Below are 22,571 nucleotides of genomic sequence, written 5' to 3'. Positions count from 1 at the left end.
CCAAAGGCAGGCACTCAACCACTGAGCCACCCAGGCATCCCAAGACTGGGTTCCATTTGGACTAAATTAGCTGAAGCTGAAGGGGAAAGGGAGAGAGCATCACCTCCTCCGAGGGACTTGTCAGCACCATAGAGCTGCTGTATCAACAGGGAAAAGTGTCTATCTGTCAAAGACAAATCCCTTTTTTAGTGTCGATCACAGAGTGTCCATGCTTGGAACTTTTAAAACAATCAAGTGGGCAGATTATAGGTGATAGTTAATTCTGTATTTGAACTATTCTGAAAACTAAGAAAGCCATACAGAAAAAAATAAAATAAATAAATAAATACAACAAAACTACAAGCCATCCAAAAATATGACATGTGTACACTAAATTTACATATGCTTTTTCTCATAATCTTCCAAGAATTAAAAGGATATTTCCATTTTAGCTTATATATGTATGTGTGTATATATATGTGTGTGTGTGTGTGTGTGTGTCTGTGTGTGTGTCTGTATGTGTATGTGTGTCTTTAGGAGGTCTCATACAGAAGGAAATATTAAAAAAAAAAAAACCCTGAATACAATTTGATATGGGATGCATTTAACAGCTGGAAAGATTTCACACTTAGAGCCCAATTTACAAAACTCTGGGGTTGGCATTGTTTCAACTCTAGTCCTAGAAGTCATAATTTCCCAATGATTTTTTTTTCTGGATTTGTAAATTATTTGTGTATGGAACATACATCATTTCAAAATTGAAGCTATGATAGCCGAACCTGGCTAGGCATAAATGAATAACTTCAGAAAAAATTCCTGAAAGCATCATTCACGCACACTTTCAGTTTCATTTCTTAGCTATCAAAATTCTTTCTTTTCATAGAAGCCATCTATGCTTTCACACTGCCTATCCTTAATTAGCAGAGTAAACTTGCTTTGTTAGGAAAATGAAATGTAAACTTCCCACATGGTAAGGAGTGACAATAAAGAATAGAAATTCAATTTTGCTCCAATTGTGTGTGTGTGCATGTGTGCGGTGTGTAGTAAGTGGTGCTGGGAATGTGGGGAATGGCTAAAATACTAGTGAGGTTAAGATGAAGAGACACGGAAGGACCCAAATAGGTTTGTTTTATCTTGTAAGAATAAGGAAGGAAAAGAGTGGCTGCCCAAGAGATTAGGGCAGGGAAGTGAACAAAGTCCATGCTGCTGTGGATTACTTAATCTGTTCCAGGTTCTGCATTCCTCAGACACTGAAACATAATGGATGGTAGGAAAAAGGGGACACTCTATTCTTCCCCTTATAGGTTCGCCAGGCCAGAGCTTCCTTTTGTGCACCCAGATTTCTCTAGATCCAAGAAAATGGACCAAAGCTTGAACTCCATTTTCAAATTGTAATTCGATGCGGCTTCAAAGAAAATTTTACAAAATTGCCAGTAATACAGCCATTACCATCAGACATCAAGCTGTGTCAGCCTTGCCTGTACTTGTTGAAATTTCTCACTTTGAATCTATGAACCATTCTCTTAAATACTACTTGGGATTCCATTTTGAGCCTCATGTTATTATACAAATTTGGCTTGATGTCATTTGTCTTACCAATTATATTCAAATGCTTTTTTAAAAGGAATTTTGAGCATTTTTGTCTTCTGAGAAGTACCCTGATGTGATGAAAATGGCAGAAATCTGGGAGTCATACAAAATGTTTATACGCTAGGGCTGCAATTTTTAAGCTGTGTGATTGAACAAATTACCACACCTCTCTGAGATTCAATTTATTTATTTACCATGTGTTGACTAGATTATAGTTAAGATATAGTATTATATGCACACATATATAAATAAGATAGCACCTGAAACAATACCTAAAAGATAATGAGGGTTCTATAAATCAGCATTTCTGATCTTATGTCATGTCAAATGCTGCATTCATCAAGCTTTCGAGTTTTGTAAGAGGTGCCTCTGGAACTAGAAAAAAATTTTTTAGAATTTATCTTTAGCATTGAAAGATTAGATGTATATATTAGTGTATCTCTCAGTCTAAGAGAAATAAGGAAATGAAACTAAAGCAAACCCATAAATGTGCATTTTATATCAATTGTTGATAATAATTGATTATAAACTGAGTAGTCTTTTTTTTTAATTTTTTTAATTTTTATTCATTTATGATAGTCACACAGAGAGAGAGAGGCGCAGAGACACAGGCAGAGGGAGAAGCAGGCTCCATGCACCGGGAGCCCAATGTGGGATTCGATCCCGGGTCTCCAGGATCGCGCCCTGGGCCAAAGGCAGGCGCCAAACCTCTGCGCCACCCAGGGATCCCTAAACTGAGTAGTCTAAAAGACGAATTTCTCAAAGAAATGCAAATGGGCCCCCTGAAAGCCTGATTGTAGGTTTTTTTAGGCCTAAAGTCTGGTTCCATTAACAAATTATGGTATACAATTATGTTGTATACCATAAATCCTAAAAACCAGCCCTGATGTAACTGGGTAAAGGTGAAGATCTAGAAGATTTCAAAATATCTTCTATTACTCTGCCACCCACTTTCAATAGATCTTTGGTCACAGATCTAATTAAATAAATGGAAATATGTTTTGCCCCCAATGATGTTCTACTTAATTTCTGGCCAGCCACTCTGAGCTGTGTCATGAAAACAGGTCGCACAACTTCTGCTTGGCTCAGGACACACAAGATTACAAAATCTGCTTATCCCTGTTTTGTTTTAACACCTGTGAAAAAAATACAAGACTGTCATGTGGCACACAAAAGGCTCAGGTATCTCCCTGTTTAGAAGTTGGCAGTCCTGAACAGCAAGAGGAAATAAGGTTGTATTATTAATAAACACCTGCTGGTTCTATTATACCCATTGGCTCCATCCCAACGAAATAGTTAATCAACTAAACCTAACAAAGCAATTGTCTAAACCTGAAGGCAGTCTGTGTTACCACATGGCTGTGAGTCCACCCTGTGATAAAATCTGAGAAGCCCATGTACTGTACTGTTCTGCAAAGTAGGAAAGCAGAGTGTATCCCTCAGCAAGAAGTTAAAAATAGCAACAGTAATCATAGCATGATTTTCCCGTGCCAGGTACTGTTGTAGGTAGATACGAGGGACACCACAGTAAATGAGAAAAGAAAGGTCTCTGCTTGCCTGGAGGTCACATTCCACAGGGAGAGACAGGCAACAAACGATGAGCCTAAGCCTAGTGAGTCCCCTTCCTGTTACTCTCAGATCACTCAGCCCCGTTTCCCTCAGGGCATTTATCTGAGAGATGATGACTCTACTGGGTGGGGAGGGGACAGAGGGGCACAGAGAAGACCACCACAGGGAGACAGAAGACGCCTGACTGAAAAGAGACCTTTGAACAAAGATCTGAGTGAGAAGGCACCAGGACTGCCTTCTCTCAGATAAACGCAGTTGTTCAGAGGATGACATTCATAGTATATTCTTCTCATTTAGCAGGGTTAGCATTTTTAGTAAGCCTTGAATATGTGTGAAAACCTCAGAACCCACTCCTTAGGGAGGCTTTGGAGAATCATAGTGATGCTGCTTTAAAAACATACTTGGCCAGGGATCCCTGGGTGGCGCAGCAGTTTGGCGCCTGCCTTTGGCCCAGGGCGTGATCCTGGAGACCCGGGATCGAATCCCACATCAGGCTCCTGGTGCATGGAGCCTGCTTCTCCCTCTGCCTGTGTCTCTGCCTCTCTCTCTCTCTCTGTGACTATCATAAATAATAAAAAAAAATAAATAAATAAATAAAAAATAAAAATAAAAAAAAAATAAAAACATACTTGGCCAAAATGGGTTTTCCACTTTACGTTCCCAGGACTTGTTGCAGGTTAGGTCTTGTTTCTTGAAATGTTTAAGGGCTCAGTATTTAAAATAGTATGCAATATATAAATCCTATTTTCACATACAGATCAAATATTTGAGAGGAGACCAAACATATCTAGCGGTGGGGGAGACAAAGGATAGGAAAACACAACTTTAGAAAAATATTACTGACAAACGTATTTTACAAATTCCATTTCAAATTAGATAAAAAGAGAAGATAAATTAATTAGCAGCTAATCCTGTGATTAGATATAAGCTGCCTGAAGACAATTTATCTGTTTCCCAGACTGTATCTGACACAAAAGACTTCAACAAACATTCATTTAAAAAGAATAAAAATAAGTCATAACCAAGCCATTGGCCAACAAATGCATTCTAAGGAAAGAGAATAGTAAAAGTTCTAGGGGCATCTGGGTGGCTCAGTGGGTTAAGTGTCTGCCTTCCACTCAAGTCAGGATCCTCAGTCCTGTGATGAAGCCTGCATTAGGCTCCCTGTTCAGCGAGGAGTCTGCTTCTCTCACGCCCTCTGTCTCCCCTTCCAACTTGTGTGTGCTCTCTCTCTCAAATAAATAAATCTTTTTAAAAAAATAGTTCTAATATGCAAACAAAATGTACACTGAGAAATGCATTAATATCAAGCAAAGGAACCACAGAAAAATTAAACAGTAGCATTCCTTCCTCCTAGGTGAAAAGATAGCAAATACTAAATAAAAACCAGATCATAATATCTTATGCATCAAGTGGTTGGGATTTAGGGACATACATTCATTATTTTTATTATATAGAATATTTAACACCCTCAAAGAACCTTTCCCTTTTTTCTGTACTAAGATAGTAAAGATGAAGATAAATTTTAAAAATATCACTACTTGTCTATACCTGAGGCATTTAGCCATGAGAAGCCAAGGATTTATAAACTATGGAAATAGAAGAGGCCGGAGACCCAAACTACAAATCTGGTTTCTTTTATATTTCCCAGTTGGACTATGAGAACTGAATTAAAGAACTTCACTGAATTATTCTGTTGGCATAAGTGAGTCTGGCCAGAGGTTCAGAAATAGAAACACATGGCAGAGGGCACAGGGGAACCTCAGACAGCGGCCTGTGGCTTCACTCACACGCACCTACCCCCCTCTCACACTGAAACACACAGAAGACTCTCACTGGTAAATCAAGAGAGCAACCACTTCAAACTTTTAAAATTAGAAAAGGCATGCATGAACACTCTGAATCAGAAATATTTCAAGAACATTATAAGAATAATTTGTCTATTTCAATGATTATTTAATGACACCATTATTTACCATTGCATAAATATAATTGGAAATGAAAGACAACCCTAATCTATTATAGCAACATCGCCTGACACTTCTCTCTCTCTTTTTTAAAAGATTTTATTTATTTACTTGAGAGGGCAGGGGGACAGCACAGAGGGAGAGGGAGAAGCAGACTCCCTGCTGAGCAGAGAGCCTGATGCAGGGACTCAATCCCAAGATCCCGGGATCCTGACCTAAGCATAAGGCAGCTGCTTAACCAACTGAACCACTGAGGCACCCCTGACACTTCTCTATACTAAAACAAACAGATTCAGACCTGTACTGGCTATCATGGTGATTTTTTAAAATTCATTAGTGATAATGCTCTCTTATTTTAACAAACAGAAAAATAGTATTAAAGGAGAGTCATCATTTACTCCAATGACTACTTGAAACACCAGATCTTAGAGAATTAAATCAGCATCCAAGGGACCATTAATTCCATTGCTAATGAAATGTGTATATGTTAGAAAAGTACTAAAGTTAAAGAAGAGAATTAGAAGGGAGAATGGTGACAATAAGATGTAATAAATATGTGATCAAGCAAGTGAAATGTTAATGGTAGAATCTAGGTGTTGAGTACATAGGTTTTTGCTACAAAATTATGTCAACTTTGCTGTATGTTTGAAAATTTTCTTAATAACATGGGAAAATACAATTGGGAAAACATTAAGTGAAAACCAAGAAAAATGAGTTAAAAACCCAAAGGTTTGGGATCCCTGGGTGGTGCAGCGGTTTGGCACCTGCCTTTGGCCCAGGGCGCGATCCTGGGGATCCAGGATCGAATCCCATGTCGGGCTCCCGGTGCATGGAGCCTGCTTCTCCCTCTGCCTGTGTCTCTGCCTCTCTCTCTCTCTGTGTGACTATCATAAATAAATTTAAAAAAAATTTAAAAAATTAAAAAAAAAAAAAAACCCCAAAGGTTTAGAATGGTGGAAGTAGTAGTAGTGCAGGAATCCTGGTCCATGAGGGAGGCAGTGTAGTGCAGCGTCTGAGAGCACAGTTTTCAAAGTTAAACATTTTCATCAAGAATCCAATCTCAGGGGGATCCCTGAGTGGCTCAGTGGTTTTAACACTTGCCTTCGGCCCAGGGTGTGATCCTGGAGTCCCAGGATCGAGTCCCACATCAGGCTCCCTGCGTGGAGCCTGCTTCTGCCTCTCTCTCTCTCTCACTCTGTGTGTGTGTGTGTCTCTCCATCTCTTATGAATAAATAAATAAATAAAACATTGAAAAAGAAAGAATACAATCTCAGCTCTATTATTTGCCAACTGTGTAACTGACGTGATTACTTTGTAAGCCTCTATTTTGGCATTAGCAAAATGGAGATGATATTGCCTACTTTATAAAAATATAAACACAGAAAAGTCTTAGGAGAATATAACATATCATTCACAATTGCCACTACTAACAATTATGAAACCAAGCAAAATACCACCAGGAGGGGTATAAATAAATTAGCTGCATAAATACTGATGCCTTGAATGAAACACAGAGTGTTAATAGTATGGTACATTAGTTAAGATGCTTGGGGGCGCAAATAATGAAATATTCAAGTAAAGGTCCAAGTAGCATTTTTTACATATCTCACATAACAAAAAGTCAAGAAGTAAATTATTTTAGGTTGGTTAATTCAGCAGCTTAAAAAGATCAGAGGACTGGAGGGAAATTTGTTTCCTCTCATGATCGTATGTTGCCTACAACAGCTTCAGTCATAACTTCTCAGTATATCCAAAAGCAAGAATAAAAAAGAAGTTATCCTTTGTACATCTCTCTTGTTATCAGGGAAAAAAGTGTTTTCCCAGAAACCCTATGCTATTTTTTCCCCTGTGTCTCATTAGCCAGAAATGGATCATATGTTCACCCATAAAATTCACCAACAAAGGAGAATGGATTGCAAGGATTGGCTTTGAATAGTCATAATTTATCCTTTGGATTTGGACAAGGGACTCATCTTCTCTGGGTGCAGTATTGCCTAATATCTAAAAAAATCAGGATTGCATTGGTAAGAAATATGAATAAAATAGCTGTTGAGTTGGCAACCCACAGTTGCATGCTACATATGGAAAAATAATGATCATGTTATTAAAAACACAAATCACATGCTGATCACAATAACTATGTGATGTAAAATAACAAGAACCTTTGTGATATGAGGGAGTTTTTTCAAACTACTGGGACTATTTCTACAGCAAAGTTCTACCCAAATATTCCACACTGACGTTGATTACATGGTGAATCTATGCTTCATGCACCTCAAATTAAAAAGCCTGAATGATAAGCAGAAAACAAGAGATCCACTTCTTCCCCCTCCCTCAACTCTTTTTTTTGGAGAGGTAAGGGCAAGGGGCAGAGGGAGAGGGAAAAGAGAATCCCAAGATGAATCCATACGCAGTGCGAAGCCCAACATAGGCTCTATCTCACAACCCTGAGATCATGTCCTGAGCCAAAATCAAGAGTCAGATGCTTAACCAACTGAGCTAACCCAGGTGCCCCAAAAGAGATCCATTTCTAAGCAACAGGGATCCCTTTATCAGAATGTCTCTGAAATTAAAGTGTTTTTGCATTATATTTGTTTCTCCAGGGTAAATTTTAAAATAAATTGATAGACTGGTCCCTATTATAGAATAAAAGCTTATAAATACCGGTTATGAAAAAGATTTTGATTGCAGTGTTTACACTTGTTAGTTATGAATAATTACACCAAGAAATTGGACATACATAAATTGCACAGTTTATTTCAAGCTTATTCCATAAAAATGTTCCAAATATAGAATACAATACTCTGGTCTGAGTTTGGTTAATGTAAAAATACAGCTTACTAATATTTAAGGAGGTCATTTAGGGCATTGTTTAAATTGTGTTACCTGAAGGGGAATTGCAGGAAGGTAGTCAAAAGGTACAAACTTCCAGTTACGATAAGTAAGTACTAGGGATATAAGATACAGATAACCGCTATAGTTAATAGTGATGAAAAATAAGCAAAAAAGTTGTTAAAAGAGTAGTTCCTAAGAGTTCTCATCTGAAGGAGACATTTTTCTTCTTAATTAGATCTGTATGAGATGCTGGGTATTAACTAAATATTATGGTAATCACACCACAATATCTGTAAATCAAATCATCCTACTGTACACTTTAAACATATCCAGTGATGTATGTCAATTATTCCTCAATAAATTAGAAAAAAATTTGTTAACTAAGACTAAAATTTAAGTAGATTGTTCTGTCATTAGATGCTAGGAAGGTGGTAGAGTAGGGCAATGTACATACGAAGCTTTTAGATAAACAAAGTTTTACATGAATAGGGAACCAGGCAGCCCTTTAGAAAACATGCCCTAGGTCCCCAGCTGATAGTATTTTGTGAGCCTTGTATTCAGGCCAAAAATCTTTGGAAGTCCTTAGGGAACTACAGTACAAACGTTTCAGCTAATTTAGCATCAGTTAACGGGGACTTGCTATATATCTTCGGGTCTGGATTTCTTTATTTCCAATTATTTAATGGATTTATTGAAAAACAGCTTTATTTCAAAACTCTTATAAAAAAAGTTCCATGTAATTTTCTTGTTTCGTACACTGAGAATATATGTTACTGTTTTGAATTAAATTCACTTCAAATCAACAAATATTTACTGAGTTCTTACCATTTTTAAACCTTGTGTTAAATGATTCGGAAGAACAATGACAGTTAAAACATAACCCTGGACTGTTAGGATTTCTATTAACTGAGAATTGAGTTATGAGTATCCTCAAAAAATCTTTCTTTGACCTGTTCTGTCTGTTGAAGGCTCTTTGGGGGGAAACATGCCTCTGGATTAAACAAAATAAAGAAGAAAGATAGGACAAAGGAAAAGCATTGAGAGAAACATCTGCTGTTCTTATACACATTTATATTACTTAAAACCCTTATTTAACAAAGAACATAGGTTTCTTTGTAATATAGAAATAAACATTATTTAACATTTTTGGTAATACCAATGATAATCTCCATTCATAAATCTCTCAGAAGTTCTGATGTGCAAGTTGTAGGCAGCCTCCAAGATGGCCCCACTGATTCCCGCCTCTTCATCATACCCTGACCCTTGTGTATCACCCTCCTCCATTGTGCCAGGGTTGGTCTGCTAAGAGAATAGAATATGGCAGGAGGGAAGTGTATCACTTCTGAGGATAAGATGTGAAAGATTGACCTTTCCTTGTCAGGATTCTCTCTACATATCATCTATTATTTTTCGATTTCCATCTCTCCCTCTCCCTTGTTACTTGCTGTGGGGAAAGCCCCTCATGTCATGTCATGAGGCAGCCCTATGGAGAGGTTATGGAGAGGTGAAGGAGAGCTAAGGCCTGCCAGCTCTTATAGAGGGTGAAAGTGAATCTGGCAGCCCCAGCTGAATGTGCAGATGATTATAACCCTGGCCAGCACCTTCTCTGCAACCTCATGGAGGAGCCACTTGAGCCACAACCACCAGCAAAGTTCAGACACTGTGAGAGATAATAAATGTGTATTATTTTAAGCTGCACAGATTTGAGTAATTTGTCATGTAGCAATAGGTATCTAATGCAATGTACACTGTCATCCTCTGACTGATAATCCCCAGCAGAGTCCAGTTCAATTACTGGAAAATTTATTCAACAAATAGTTTTTGAGCACCTGCTGTTTCCTAAATTAATTTATTTAGATTTTCGACCTTGAAATGTGGTTTTAAGAAGCTTATTATTCAAAAAAAAAAAAAAGAAGAAGAAGCTTATTATTCAAAAAAGGAGGAAAAGAAGGAAGGAAGGAAGGAGGAGGAGGAGGGGGGAGGAGGGGGAGGAAGAGAAGGGGAAAAGAAAGAAGAAGAAAGAAAGAAAGAAGAAAGAAGAAAGAAGAAAGAAAGAAAGAAAGAAAGAAAGAGAAAGAAAGAAAGAAAGAAGAAGAAAGAAAGAAAGAAAGAAAGAAAGAAAGAAAGAAAGAAAGAAAGAAAGAAAGAAAGAAAAAGAAGAAGAAAGAAAGAAAGAAAGAAAGAAAGAAAGAAAGAAAGAAAGAAAGAAGAAAGAAAGAAAGAAAGAAAGAAAGAAAGAAAGAAAGAAAGAAAGAAAGAAAGAAAGAAAGAAAGAACAAGCCATTATTCCTCAAAGCCAGGGATCTTTAGGGTATATATTTCACCTTAGCTATTAACATGAGCTTCAAAAAGTATTAAAATAAATTATTTTATATCTGAAACTTATAATTATCTGCCTTTCGAATAACTTTCTGATTGCTGGATATGTAGGTTTGGGATACTTATTTTAGCTTATTTTTATTTGTTATATGATTCTAGCCAATATAACAAACTCTCAAATCCCAGTGGCTTAAATCTATCAAACTCTTCTCACTTGTGTTAAGTGCAAAGTAGCTATACTGGTAAGGGGGAAGCTTTCTGTGTGGTTCCTCAAGTACTCTGGCTTTTTCCTTTTCATGAGTCCTTGGCTGGTCATTTACATCTTGCCAACAGACCAAAGAAACACTATGAAGGACCAAGTAGCATGTTGTTATGTACCAGACCTGGAAGTGGGAGACATCACTCCAACCACATTCCATTGATTGGATCTTTCTTCTCTTCCCAATCCTACGCATCTTTATCAATCCTACAGCTCAGAAAAAATAGTCTTGTTCCTGATCTTTAAGGCCAGACTATTCAGATTTGAAAAACACGTTCTTATTCAATTGCCTGTTTTAAAAATCAAAAGCTTAATTTTTGTTCCTTGTTTTTCTGCTATAGCAAGTTGAATCTCTTCTTGTTTTGTTGCTGCTGCTGTTTGTTTATTTTTAAATCCAGGTAGAACTGGATTGAGCAGAACTGGTGGGAATACCAAATTTTCTTGCACAATTTTTTTAAATAGGTAAGACCAATACAGTAATAATAATAACATATTTCCTTTGAAATACAATTTTGGCAAATTTCTTTTGATTTGTATTTAAAGTACAAATGAGGGACACCTGGGTGGCTCAGTAGTTGAGTGTCTGCCTTTGGCTCAAGGTGTGATCCTGGAGTCCTGGGATGGAGTCACATTGGGCTTCCTGCAGGGAGCCTGCTTCTCCCTCTGCCTATGTCTCTGCCTCTGTGTGTGTATGTGTGTGTCTCTCATGAGTAAATAAATAAAATCCTAAAAAAGAAAAAAGTACAAATGAATTCTGAATACTTAGGCTGAGTAGTATATAAAAAATGAGTAATTTTTCCTCTGGGTAGTCATTTACATATAAAATCACTTTATATATAAATTAAATTTACGTTAATATTTATTTTATAATCATGTGATTTACAGTGTTGTTTTAAATCATAGTTCTATTGTTAGTTTTAGTTGTCTCTTATATATGTGTATTCATGTACATATACCTACTACATGTATTTTCATATTGCATACACACCCGCACTGACTTATAGACCATATGTTTCTTTTTTTTTAGGATTTATTTATTTATTTATTACTCATGAGAAACACAGAGAGAGAGAGAGAGAGAGGCAGAGACACAGGCAGAGGGAAAAGCAGGCTCTGTGCAGGGAGCCTGATGTGGGACTTGATTCCGGAACTCTGGGATTAGCCCTCAGCCAAAGGCAGACGCTCAACCACTGAGCCACCCAGGTGATAGACCATATGTTTCATGTGGTTCCAACGTTATTCTGCTATTCAGAGAAGGGCCACTAAAGCAAAGACCATAGGTTATAAAATTTTCATAATTTCTTGGCATGACTATTACTGCTTCCCCAGAGTATATTAAATTAGTCATTCTACTATAGAAAACCTTCTGGGGCACGTGGGTGGCTCAGTGGTCGAGCATATCTGCCTTTGGCTCACGTCGTGATCCCAGAGTCCTGGGATCAAGTCCCACATCGGGCTCCCCGCAGGTAGCCTGCTTCTCCCTCTGCCTATGTCTCTGCCTCTCTCTCTCTCATGAATAAATAAATAAAATTTAAAAAAAGAAAAAAAGGAAACCTTCTAAACTTTTCCCCCTTAAAATAAAATATATTTTTTGATGTAAAATAAGCAGGAAACAATCAAATCTTCCATTTCTGGGCCAACTTTGTAATTTCACAGTTTTATTTCAATTATGCTACAGAAGAATGAAAAACTGATAAATCCCAAAAAAAGAAAATTACAGAAAACTATGAATCTTACTTTTTTTCCTAATAAAGAAATAATTCACGTGATTAGGTTGATTCTGGTTTACACAAGAAAGGAAGCAAAACGGCCCCTAAATCTGGATAAGCATTTAGCAATAATATGAAAGGTGACCTAATTTGGAATTTAAAATGACACCCAATGGAATATTTATATTATTACAGTGAACAAACATATGGCACCAAAATTTTTTCCTTGAAATGTAACTTTTCAAATCACCCTGAAAAATGACCAGATTAGTTATTTCTTTCACAGTGAGAACGAGGTTTCATTAAATCCTGAGCAAATTCTTACTTTGGGAGTAATTTATTCTTTTTTCTTTTTTTGTCTTGGAGATTCAATAATGACTATAATAATCTCTTTAGTCCATAATCCAGTAGTCTGAGAACCAGATAGAAAAACAGACAAGAACCTGAAATAGTCCTTTCTAGTTTTATTTATTTTCTTAAAGGGCCTACAAGAAGCAAGTTTATGCCTCTTTCATCCACATGAAACGAAGTGTTAACAACCTGTAAACGCTCCTACCTCCAACACCTAGAAATTCAAGATAAAATAAACTTTTATCTTAGATAGATAGCAGAAATGCACAAAAAGAATTGGATTTCCCCAAGTGCTTAGGAATAAAATGAGAACTGACAACAGAGTATTTAATTCCTAAGCTGTTGTAGCTGCTATGGTCTAGGATTTATAATTCAACATTACAAAATACCCAGAGATATAATCCCCCATGACCAAGATTCAGGGACCATAACAAACTGAGTAATTAGACCCCAATAACATTAATAATAGAAACAGTCTGACACAGCATACAAAATAAGTGTTTTTAAAAATAATTAAAAGCATAAAAGTCAGAGTTGAAATTACACAGAAACCAAAGGGCATCATGAAAGAAACCTTGGCACACTTGAAAAAGGATCAAATAATAGACACTGACAAAACAAAATTTTATGAACTGTAAGATAGCTATGTTTCTTCTAAAAAAGAGAGAAATAACATATTAACCTAAAGACAGCAGAGATAAGGAGTAAGAGTCAGAAAATGTAAACAAGATGAAGGAATACAGAACATAGGATGAGAAGATACACATGTCTATAAGTTTTAGATGAAGAGGGCAAAAAAGAGAATAGGAGAAAGAGAATATTTAAATATTTAATTCCTGACTCTTTTTGTAAATTGTTGAAGACTTGAGTCCTCACACTGAAGAAATCTGAGTTCTAAGCATGATAAATAAAAATAACTCCAAACCTAAACAAATAGTACCAATATTACAGAATATCACAGATAAAGAAAATATCTTTAAAAAAAATATTTATTTATTTTATTCTATGTTAGAGATTGAGAGAGAAAGTAGGGTGAAGAGCAAAGGGAGAGAATCTCAAGCAGACTCCACACTGAGCAGGGAGCCAGACATAGGATAGGGCTCCATCTCACTACCCATGATATCATGACCTGAGCCAAAACTAAGGGTCAGAAGCTTAACCGATTGTGCCACCCAGGCACCCCAGAAAATATCTTTAAGAAAAATAAGGAAAAAATCTACCATCTATAAAGGTACTATATGATTAGACTACTAGTGGGTTTCCCAGAGCCATAATAAAGTCAGAAGAAAATGGAATAACAAATTCATTGTACTGAATAAAAATAATTGGAAACAAAACTGTTTTTCAGGGAAGAGGATTTAAAGGTATATTGAGACAAAAACTACGAGGCAATTTATCATTTGCAAAATCATCATTGAATAAAATAAGTAAAAATGTATTTTAAGAAAGAAATTGAACCCAGAAGGAATATGGAGAATGCAAGGGGCAATAGTGTGAAATGAATTTGGTCAACAAGTAATTCTAAATATTTGGCTATATTTTTTTAAGAGAAGAGAAACCAAACATATATTTGTAGTATTTGTTTTGTTTAGAAAGAGAGAGTGTGTGCAAATAGGGGAAGGGGACAGAGGGAGCCAGAGAATCCTAAGCAGGCTCCACACCCAGTGCAGGGAGACTTGGGGCTGGATCTCACAACAGTGAGATCATGACCTGAGCCAAAATCAAGAGCTGGACACTTAAGCAACTGAGCCACCCAATTGCCCCTGCCTTTGTATTTTTGAAATGATTGAGAGTATAAACATACAGTAGAACTAAAATACTAGATAACTGTTATATATAGGAGACATGCTGGAGTTAATTTTCCAGTGATCCCTTCCTGACTAGGAGACAAGTTAGAATTTCTGAGAAACTCGGGGCACCTGGGTGGCTCAGCGATTGAGTGTCTGCCTTTGGCTCAGGGCCTGATCCTGGGGTCCGGGATTGAGTCCCGCTTGGGGCTCCCTGGGGGAGACTGCTTCTCCCTCTGCCTCTGTCTCTGTGTGGGTCTCTAATGAATAAATAAATAAATCTAAAAAAAAAGAAGAATCTCTGAGAAAATAAAATTTTTTTACGAGCACAATACATGCTAAATTTTAAGATTGATCTTTAATAAAGTAGAAATAGGCTATTCGGCTTCCAAACTACATTGGGAAGAAAAAAAAGGAATAAGGAACTTGATCAATATAATAAGGCAAGCAAGTAACAAAATAGTAAAATAGGTTGAATAAAAAGGATTTTCTATGGTTCCTTATTTCTAAGAATTAGATTCAAAATTCTTATCATGGAATAGGAATATATATATATATATGAGACTATTTACCATTAATTTTTCAAGATATTATCCAAATAGAAAAGAAGCCAACCTATATTATTGTATTATATTTAAAATAATTTAGTTAAGATTAAATTGTAAACTTGGAGAGTATTAAATAATATTATTATCACCAAATCATCTAAAAATTAAGCTAGATTAGGCTCTCAGATAATTAGATAATATTTTGTGAGGTGGTTTGTTGACCTCTCCTCTAGCAGAGACTATCTGGCACGATTAAACCAACACAAAAGAGTTTTGGAATGCCTAGTTGTACTTGAACAGATGTGGTTGGCTGAATAAAATAGTTCCTTCTGATGCAGTTTCTACTTCCATCTTCTGCCCAAGGTTGCTAACATGATGAGACATCACTTTATATATTTAATAATACAAGGAAATTTTAAAAATAAAAGAAAGATATGCTAGTGTTATATTCTACAGTCGCTCTAGTTCATTTTGATACTCACATAGCACTGGTTCTGGTTAAATTGGGATGCTTGTGTTTTCGTCTCTTTCCTCTTGACGGCCCATACCCAATCACTTGGGCTCATTTAGCCCCTCCCTTCAGCTGTCCAGGGTGTGACCTAACTCTGCCCTGCCAAGCCAATGCTATAAAAGACAAAATATCCAGTAACCCTCTTACAATAAATGTACCTGCCATGTATTCTGTTCCTTATAAGGCTTTCTCTTTTCAGCTCTCCAATGTAATAGCAATAATATTATCAAAAGTGTGACCCTCTTTTACTTAGGCAATATGTGAATTTCAATTGTAGTTTTATCATGGAACCTAACACTTGTGTTCAGGGCTGAAGTAAATCTCTAACCAGCTGTGAGACTGATGGGAAACCATTAACCTTACTGAGCCTTTTACTATGTAAAAGGGAACATAGTACCTGACCTGCACACCTCCAATGATTATTGTGAACAGTAGATGAAATAAAATATGTCAAAGTAATTTAAATTATGTAAATCTCTATAACTTACTTTTTAAAAAATCTTATTCAAATGATCAATTTTACGAGAGCCAATTTTGAATATGTTAAACTGCTTGGACTCTCAATATTTTAAAGTGGATGTTCCATTTGAAACACATAAGTAGACAGTTGTCTACACTTTCTTCCGATGTTTTGGAAGGCATCTTGAAATTAACTCTCATTGAGAAATCCAATTACATCCAAATAATAGACATATTGATGTACTCCCTGACTTCTAATCACCCAGATTCAGAGAGGCCAAAATATAAAATATGACAAACAAAAGACAGTCATCTAAAGAAAATGGGAATTTTGCCACACTCATTTATTCTATTCAAGAACCAGTAATGGTCTATGAACTAACTCAATGATATGATAATTGAAAACTTAAAAGCCTTTTTATTATTTTATTTATTATTTATTCTGCAAGTCCAGCAAGGGAGCCAATTGGAGAAGTAAATATCAAAAATTTGGGTCTAATATAAGAAGTATTCCCTCTCTTAAAAAGGAATGATTCCCACTATTTAACTATAATACACTGTAAAGTCAGGAATACCTGTTACTGGTTCAGTTGGTTAAGCGTCTGACTCTTGATCTCAGTTCAGGTCTTGATCTCAGGGTCATGAGTTCAAGCATAGCGTTGGAAATAAAATAAAAATAAAGTCAGTAACAGATTCCTTTAATGCAAGCGATGTTACTTAACCAAAAACTGTTATCACCACAACTCAAAATGTATGTTAAGTAGAATCAATAATAAGTTTAGTAACTGATTGAAAAAACAGATATCAGGTCAGTTTCAAAATTAAGGCTATACACACACACACATTTTTATTCTCTATTATTTTTTTTCAAATAATAGTAAATAAAACATAAGTGATATTTACACGTATTTTTAAAAATATTTTTAAGTAGGTAATGGAAAAGAAAGATGTCAATATCACCAACTAGACTGGTCAACATAATCCAGAAGAAGGAAAAGCAGTATGACAATTTGTTGGTAGTGAATAAGTAGGTAAAAATACTTCTCTGTGTGTGTCCTCCCTTAATATGAAATCATTGTGTATTCTGCTAGCCAAACAACAAAAGCTACTCTGCAAGCCCTAACATTAGAAACCATGAAAGTACAAAAATGGATAGAGCTTCAAAGCTCTATTATTATTTGTTATAAATTAAATGCAATTGTTTTCTTATTACCTTGTGTGGCCCTATGGCAGATCTCAGGAGAGAGAAAGAGTCTTGCATTCATCTGCCAATGTTTTGTAAAAAAAATTTAAAAATCCAGTCATAGTATTTCTATAAGTTTTTGTAATGCACTTAGCTGGTCCACTGGTGGCCCTTTCCATAAAATAGTTTTGAAAATAAATATCTCAAAATGTCAGAGAAAAGGCAAAATGCCCTTTTAACCAATGAAAAGTCTCAACTTTGAAATGTATCTTCATTACAGGGAAGACAAATCTTTGAAGGTATGCCTGTGTAATAAAACGCCGTACCAACATTGTAGGTAAGTACCGACATCCTGGTTACTTATTTGAGGAACCCCGGTGTTTAGTGGAATACCAGAGGTCTCAGGCACTTAGCATTTTAAAAGCAGAAAATTAATTGCCATTGATCCTTCAATTGAGATTTATGAACACAATGCAGTGTGAGAGTGGAGTTGGTTTTGTTGGTTTAACCTGCGCCTGTGATATTTTCACCCAAGCCACTGCATCGGCACTCACGTTGTATGTTCCACTTTGCCTTTTTGAAACACTGCACACATTTCTGAGTTAGATTTTTCTAGTTGTTTTCTAAAAAGGTTTATGATCACAGCTGCAGTAGTTATGGGTGGGTTTATAGTACATTGCCCATAGACGGGCCCATATGTCCAACAGAGTTTGTTTGATACCATACCTTCCACAGACACGGGGCAGTTCTTGAGGTGTGCCTATAAACCTGCCGTTAAATGGACCAGCTGTACTCATAAACTTACATTAGCAGCCTCAATCCACCCGCCTTACAAAAGTCATTGGCAATAAATCTATGTTCAGTCTATATATACACTTTTAAGTATTTTTTTACACTTCTGAAAAGAAAATATAAAATATACCCACGTCTTCTGTGATCCTGACTGAAATAAGAGCTGATTTCTTTGGGGTGTATAAACAATGTCTTTAAAGGCTTCACTTTCCACTTCTTTGCAAAATGTCTATCCTTCTTGACAGCCTTTATTCTTTAGCTTAAAAAGAAAAAAAAAAAGCAAATGATAAATTTGGTTGCTTTCTTTTTTTCCACCTGAAACATTTTGATAAGAAATTTGAGGGCTTGGGCATGATTCACTCAATGGTCATCATTTCATGTGTTTAGCGTGGCAGGTCACTGGGAACCAGGAATGAGCAACTGTGAACACAATGACCCAAACTGATTCAGCTGTGAGGATATGCTTCTTCAGTATGATCACCTGGGACCACAGCACTTGCAAAGAGAGGGACCTCCTCCACTCTCTTCATCTGCCATCAAAGACTGGCAGTGATTACCGAGGCCTCTACAGGAAGGACATTGTTAGAAGAAGCTACTTTTCCATCTGAAAACAGAGTTCTGGTTTATTCTGTTCATCAGCTTTGTTTTACAGCACTGTACTTCTCATGAAACTTCTTATTACTTGTTTTAGTTCTTTTGGGGGCATTTGTTATGGTTTTATATCAGAAAAAAAACTTGTATTTGAAATCTTAGGTAGAAATTCTAGGTCTACAACTTATTAAAGAGTTTCCCAAAACAGCCTATTGGATCTCTGAGCTTCCTCTTCCACAAAATTTTCACTTGTGAAACAGTGAGAAATAAACATTGGTGGAAGCTCATATCTATGCTTCCCCTCCCATTCAGTCACAGCATCATTTTAATTTTTCTACCTCATTCCAGAAACTATTGTTTTTCCTACTACTGTCTTCCACTCTAGATGAGGAGAACAGCAAATGCTTCTTTCCTGGACTCTTGCAAAGTCATCCCATCTAGCAATCCCCTTTCTTTTTCTACTTTTCAGATCATCTTTCTATGAGATGCTCACGGTCTATTCTTTCTCTTGCTCAAATCACTTTAATTCCAAATGGATGCATATATTTAAAGGTTTTTCTTAAATTACAAGACATTTCTGCCTATTTTAATGTGTCAAAGATACATTTTTTTTTCCAAAAAAAAAAAAGAAGTTTGGAAAGAGTTTTAAATTTCTTTGAGGATATACATGGGATTTCCAACTAAAGCAAATTTAAAAAGCCTTCTATGAGTTTTGTTTGCCTCAAAACTCTCATCCTGAAATGGCTGTGCTTTTGAGAACTTAACAACAACAGATTTTCGGTTAGTTTTACAAATATAATCAACAAAAACTTATTTTAAATAGTGTAAGTGATCCTTGGAGAAATATATTAAACATTGTATAACTTTTCTAAGTACTATCTCTGTGGAACAACCCAGTGGTGACAAAGTTGGGAACAGTGGGAGGAAGTAAATACAATAGCTCTCATTAAGGTCTCCTTAAGTAACGATTATTCAGAAGTAGGCTAGTTTCTCTCTCTCTGTCTTTCTGACTCTCTCTCTCTCTGTCCCTCTGCCTTCCCCTCACTTTTTTAAAGTAAGAAAAGAAGAATTTAGATGTCCACCTCAATTTGGTGGGGACAGGAGAATAGGCAGTCAGAAATTCTTTTCCTTTCCTTCTTTGGCTCAGCACAAAGTATTTCAGATGACCTTGCAAATGCATTCAACATTATTAGGGCCACTCTTTTCTTGTAATACCATTTTCTTTGGTCCCTAGATATTCTACTATCCTGCCTTCTGTCACTTCTCTGTCTCCTGAAGAAGTACATTTCTTCCACATGGCCATTAAATACTATCTTTGCTCAGTGTTCAGTTGCTGGTCTTTCGCTCCTCTCATTTTATATCTTTCCCTAGGTAATCTCATTTATACTTATATCCTTAGTCACTGCATCAGCTCAGGTTATCCATAAATTTATCTGTGTAACTAAGACCTTTTCTTGAGCTACATGTGTCTCTATCCAACAGATGATTTCACAGTCTCCAGCCAGTCTCAAATGTATCACAAATCCTCTATGCTGAAAACCAAAATCATCATCTTCCCTTCCAAACCATGACCGTTTCCTGTCACAGTGAATGGAACTAACATCTAGTAAGTTACATAAACCAAGAGCCTGAATTCATCCTTGAAACTTAGCTTTCCTTCAATAATATCCTTGCCACATCTAATCTATCACCAAAGTATTCTAACTTATCTCCTAAATAAGCTCTGAAATCAATTCCTTTTTCTTTATCTTTATTACCAACTCTATAGTCCAGCAACTGTCATCTCTCAGTTGGCCTACAAAATGTCTTCTTTCTGGTCTACTCAAATTCACACTTGCCCCCGTGCAGTCCAACTCCACGTTTATTCAGATGTTTTCTTCCCTTCCACCCTTACAACTCCTCAGTTACAACTTTTCATTGGCTTGCCATTGCTCTCAGAAGACCAATAGTCCCTATGGTTTATAATACCCAGAATAATCTTGTGCCTCTCTTTTTCCTCAGCTCCATCTTCTACTACTATCCTTTTTATTCTCTCAGCTTAAGTTTTGCTGGCCATCATTAATCCTTCTTAATCACCGTTTTCCCCTCTTGTTCCAAATCCTCTAGGTCTTGAGTATTCTTTATTTTCTAATTTATGGAGTTTAAACCTATTTACCTTCCAGAGTTAGGATCCCAACCCCCCAAACTAGATCAAATCTACCTTATTTACCTTCCAGAGTTAGAATCCCAACCCCGAAACTAGATCAAATCTACCTATTATAATCTTTAGTTGAATATATATCTTCATTCTGGTACTATCAGAATTTCAATTTTACATTTTTTGTAAAATTTTTGTGGCATTTTTTGTTGTTATCTTTTGAATAGGCTTTAAATTTTCTGAGGCCATTGACCAGTTTTGCTCAATACGTAGCACAGAGTGAGTGGTCAGTGATATTTGCTGTAAGAATTGCTTGATAAATAAACATGTCTACAATGGCAGATCCACCTTTTCACAGTGGCCACAATGCCAGTGTTCCCTCTGCAAGAAGCTATGTAATGAGGAAAGGGAAACATGGACCATGGAGTTAAACAAATATGAGCATGAAACTTCCTTTTCTACCTGCCACTTTGAAGCCTATGAACTGGCCATCAATTTTCTTCCTCAACAAAAATTGTACTGGGGCACCTGGGTGGTTCAGTCAGTGAATAGTCTGCTTTTGACTCAGGTCATGATCCCAAGGTCCTGGGTTCAAGCCCTGCCTCAGGCTCCCTGGTCCTTGGAGTAAGGAGCTGCTTCTTCCTCTCCCTCTCCTTCTGCCCCTCCCTCTGCTTGTACTCTCTCTAACTCTCTCTCTCAAATAAATAAATAAAATATTTTTTAAAAGGTAGTGCTAATGAAGTCCTCTTTCAGGGCTATTATGAGGTAAGGGACATGGAATAGGCACTTTTTGGATAAATAAAACAAATATTCATTCAAACAAAAGCAATTTGTAAGCACCTACTATGTGTCAGAGATTATCATCATCATCATCATCATCATTTTTGCTTCTCAGTGTGGATATTTATCCATTGAAATCAATATCAGCTGTGTCATTTGTTAACATTCAGTGTTGTCTTATAGTCTTTTCTGTGTGTGTATGTTTTGTTTCCTCAAGTGATTATGTATAATGCACTAAAATTCTTTCTTTTAAATGACTTTCACTTCTTATTATTAAATATTTCACATAATAAATAGTAGTAGTAAATTCATGTTGGTTGATTTGTTTAATAACTTCATTACCAATTGCACAGCTAATTACAAGGAAGGAATACTTGAAAAACAAACAGGTCCATAATCTTTGCTCTTAGAGAATTTTTAAAAATCAAATCATAGGGAGTAAATAAATACCCAGTTCACATGAGAATTGTTTTAAAGTATAAATATTACAATGTATGTCAAGAACTTTGTCATCATAATAGAATTTTAATATATGAAATGTAAACTTATAATAAATTAGTAGTTGCCTATAAACACCTTTAAAAAATTTATGGCTCTAGTTCTTTTCCGTGTCCAAACCAGCTTTTAGGAGATACTCTGAAAATTAGAAACATTTCCTCAAATATCCTTTACGTGTTTTGTGGGAAGCATAATGGTAGTGAATATGGAAAATATTCTATTTTATTTTGAAATAAATCCTCAATGGAATTATTCCATGCCAGGGGTAAGCTATGAGTTTGTGTTCAACAGTCTTAGCTATAATTTAAATGCAAAAAGCTAGATGACTAACAAAACTCGGCATTTAAAAAACAAACTAAAGCCTTAATTCAATTTAAAGTATCTGTACATGTTGCTTATCCTTCCTGGATTGAAGCAAAATGCAGACTTTAATCTTTGGCTCAAGGAAATGGTGTTGCTAAGGATCAATTCTGGGCTATGAATTCACGAAATAAAACTTGCATTTTTCCATACTTATAACATTTACTCTTAAAAGAACATTATAAAATTGTAGCTGTAGTGCCAGATCATGAGAGAAACTTAGAGACATTTTAAAAGCATAGAGAAGGAAAAAAATCAACTCCACTTGAAGGGTTTATGATCCAAAAGAAGGGAGTGTCTAAAGTCAACACTAAGGGCAAATCAGACAGGCTGGAGTCTTTGGGATT

General features: G+C 36.2%; 1 long non-coding RNA gene across 1 annotated transcript in view; it reads left to right on the top strand.

Moving 5' to 3' along the window:
• The window catches only part of LOC112644144 (uncharacterized), a 31,259-nt gene extending 9,307 nt beyond the window's left edge, over positions 1–21,952 (top strand). The window contains exons 2-3 of the long non-coding RNA XR_003126171.3: positions 17,347–17,403; positions 18,246–21,952. This is a non-coding gene — a long non-coding RNA (uncharacterized LOC112644144). The remainder of the gene's footprint in view (positions 1–17,346; positions 17,404–18,245) is intronic.
• The last annotated feature ends 619 nt before the right edge of the window (positions 21,953–22,571 follow it).

This window comes from Canis lupus, chromosome 1, assembly GCF_003254725.2.
Source record: "Canis lupus dingo isolate Sandy chromosome 1, ASM325472v2, whole genome shotgun sequence".
NCBI lineage: Eukaryota > Metazoa > Chordata > Mammalia > Carnivora > Canidae > Canis > Canis lupus.
Note: the sequence above shows the minus strand (reverse complement) of the source record. Positions and strands in the feature narration are given on the sequence as shown.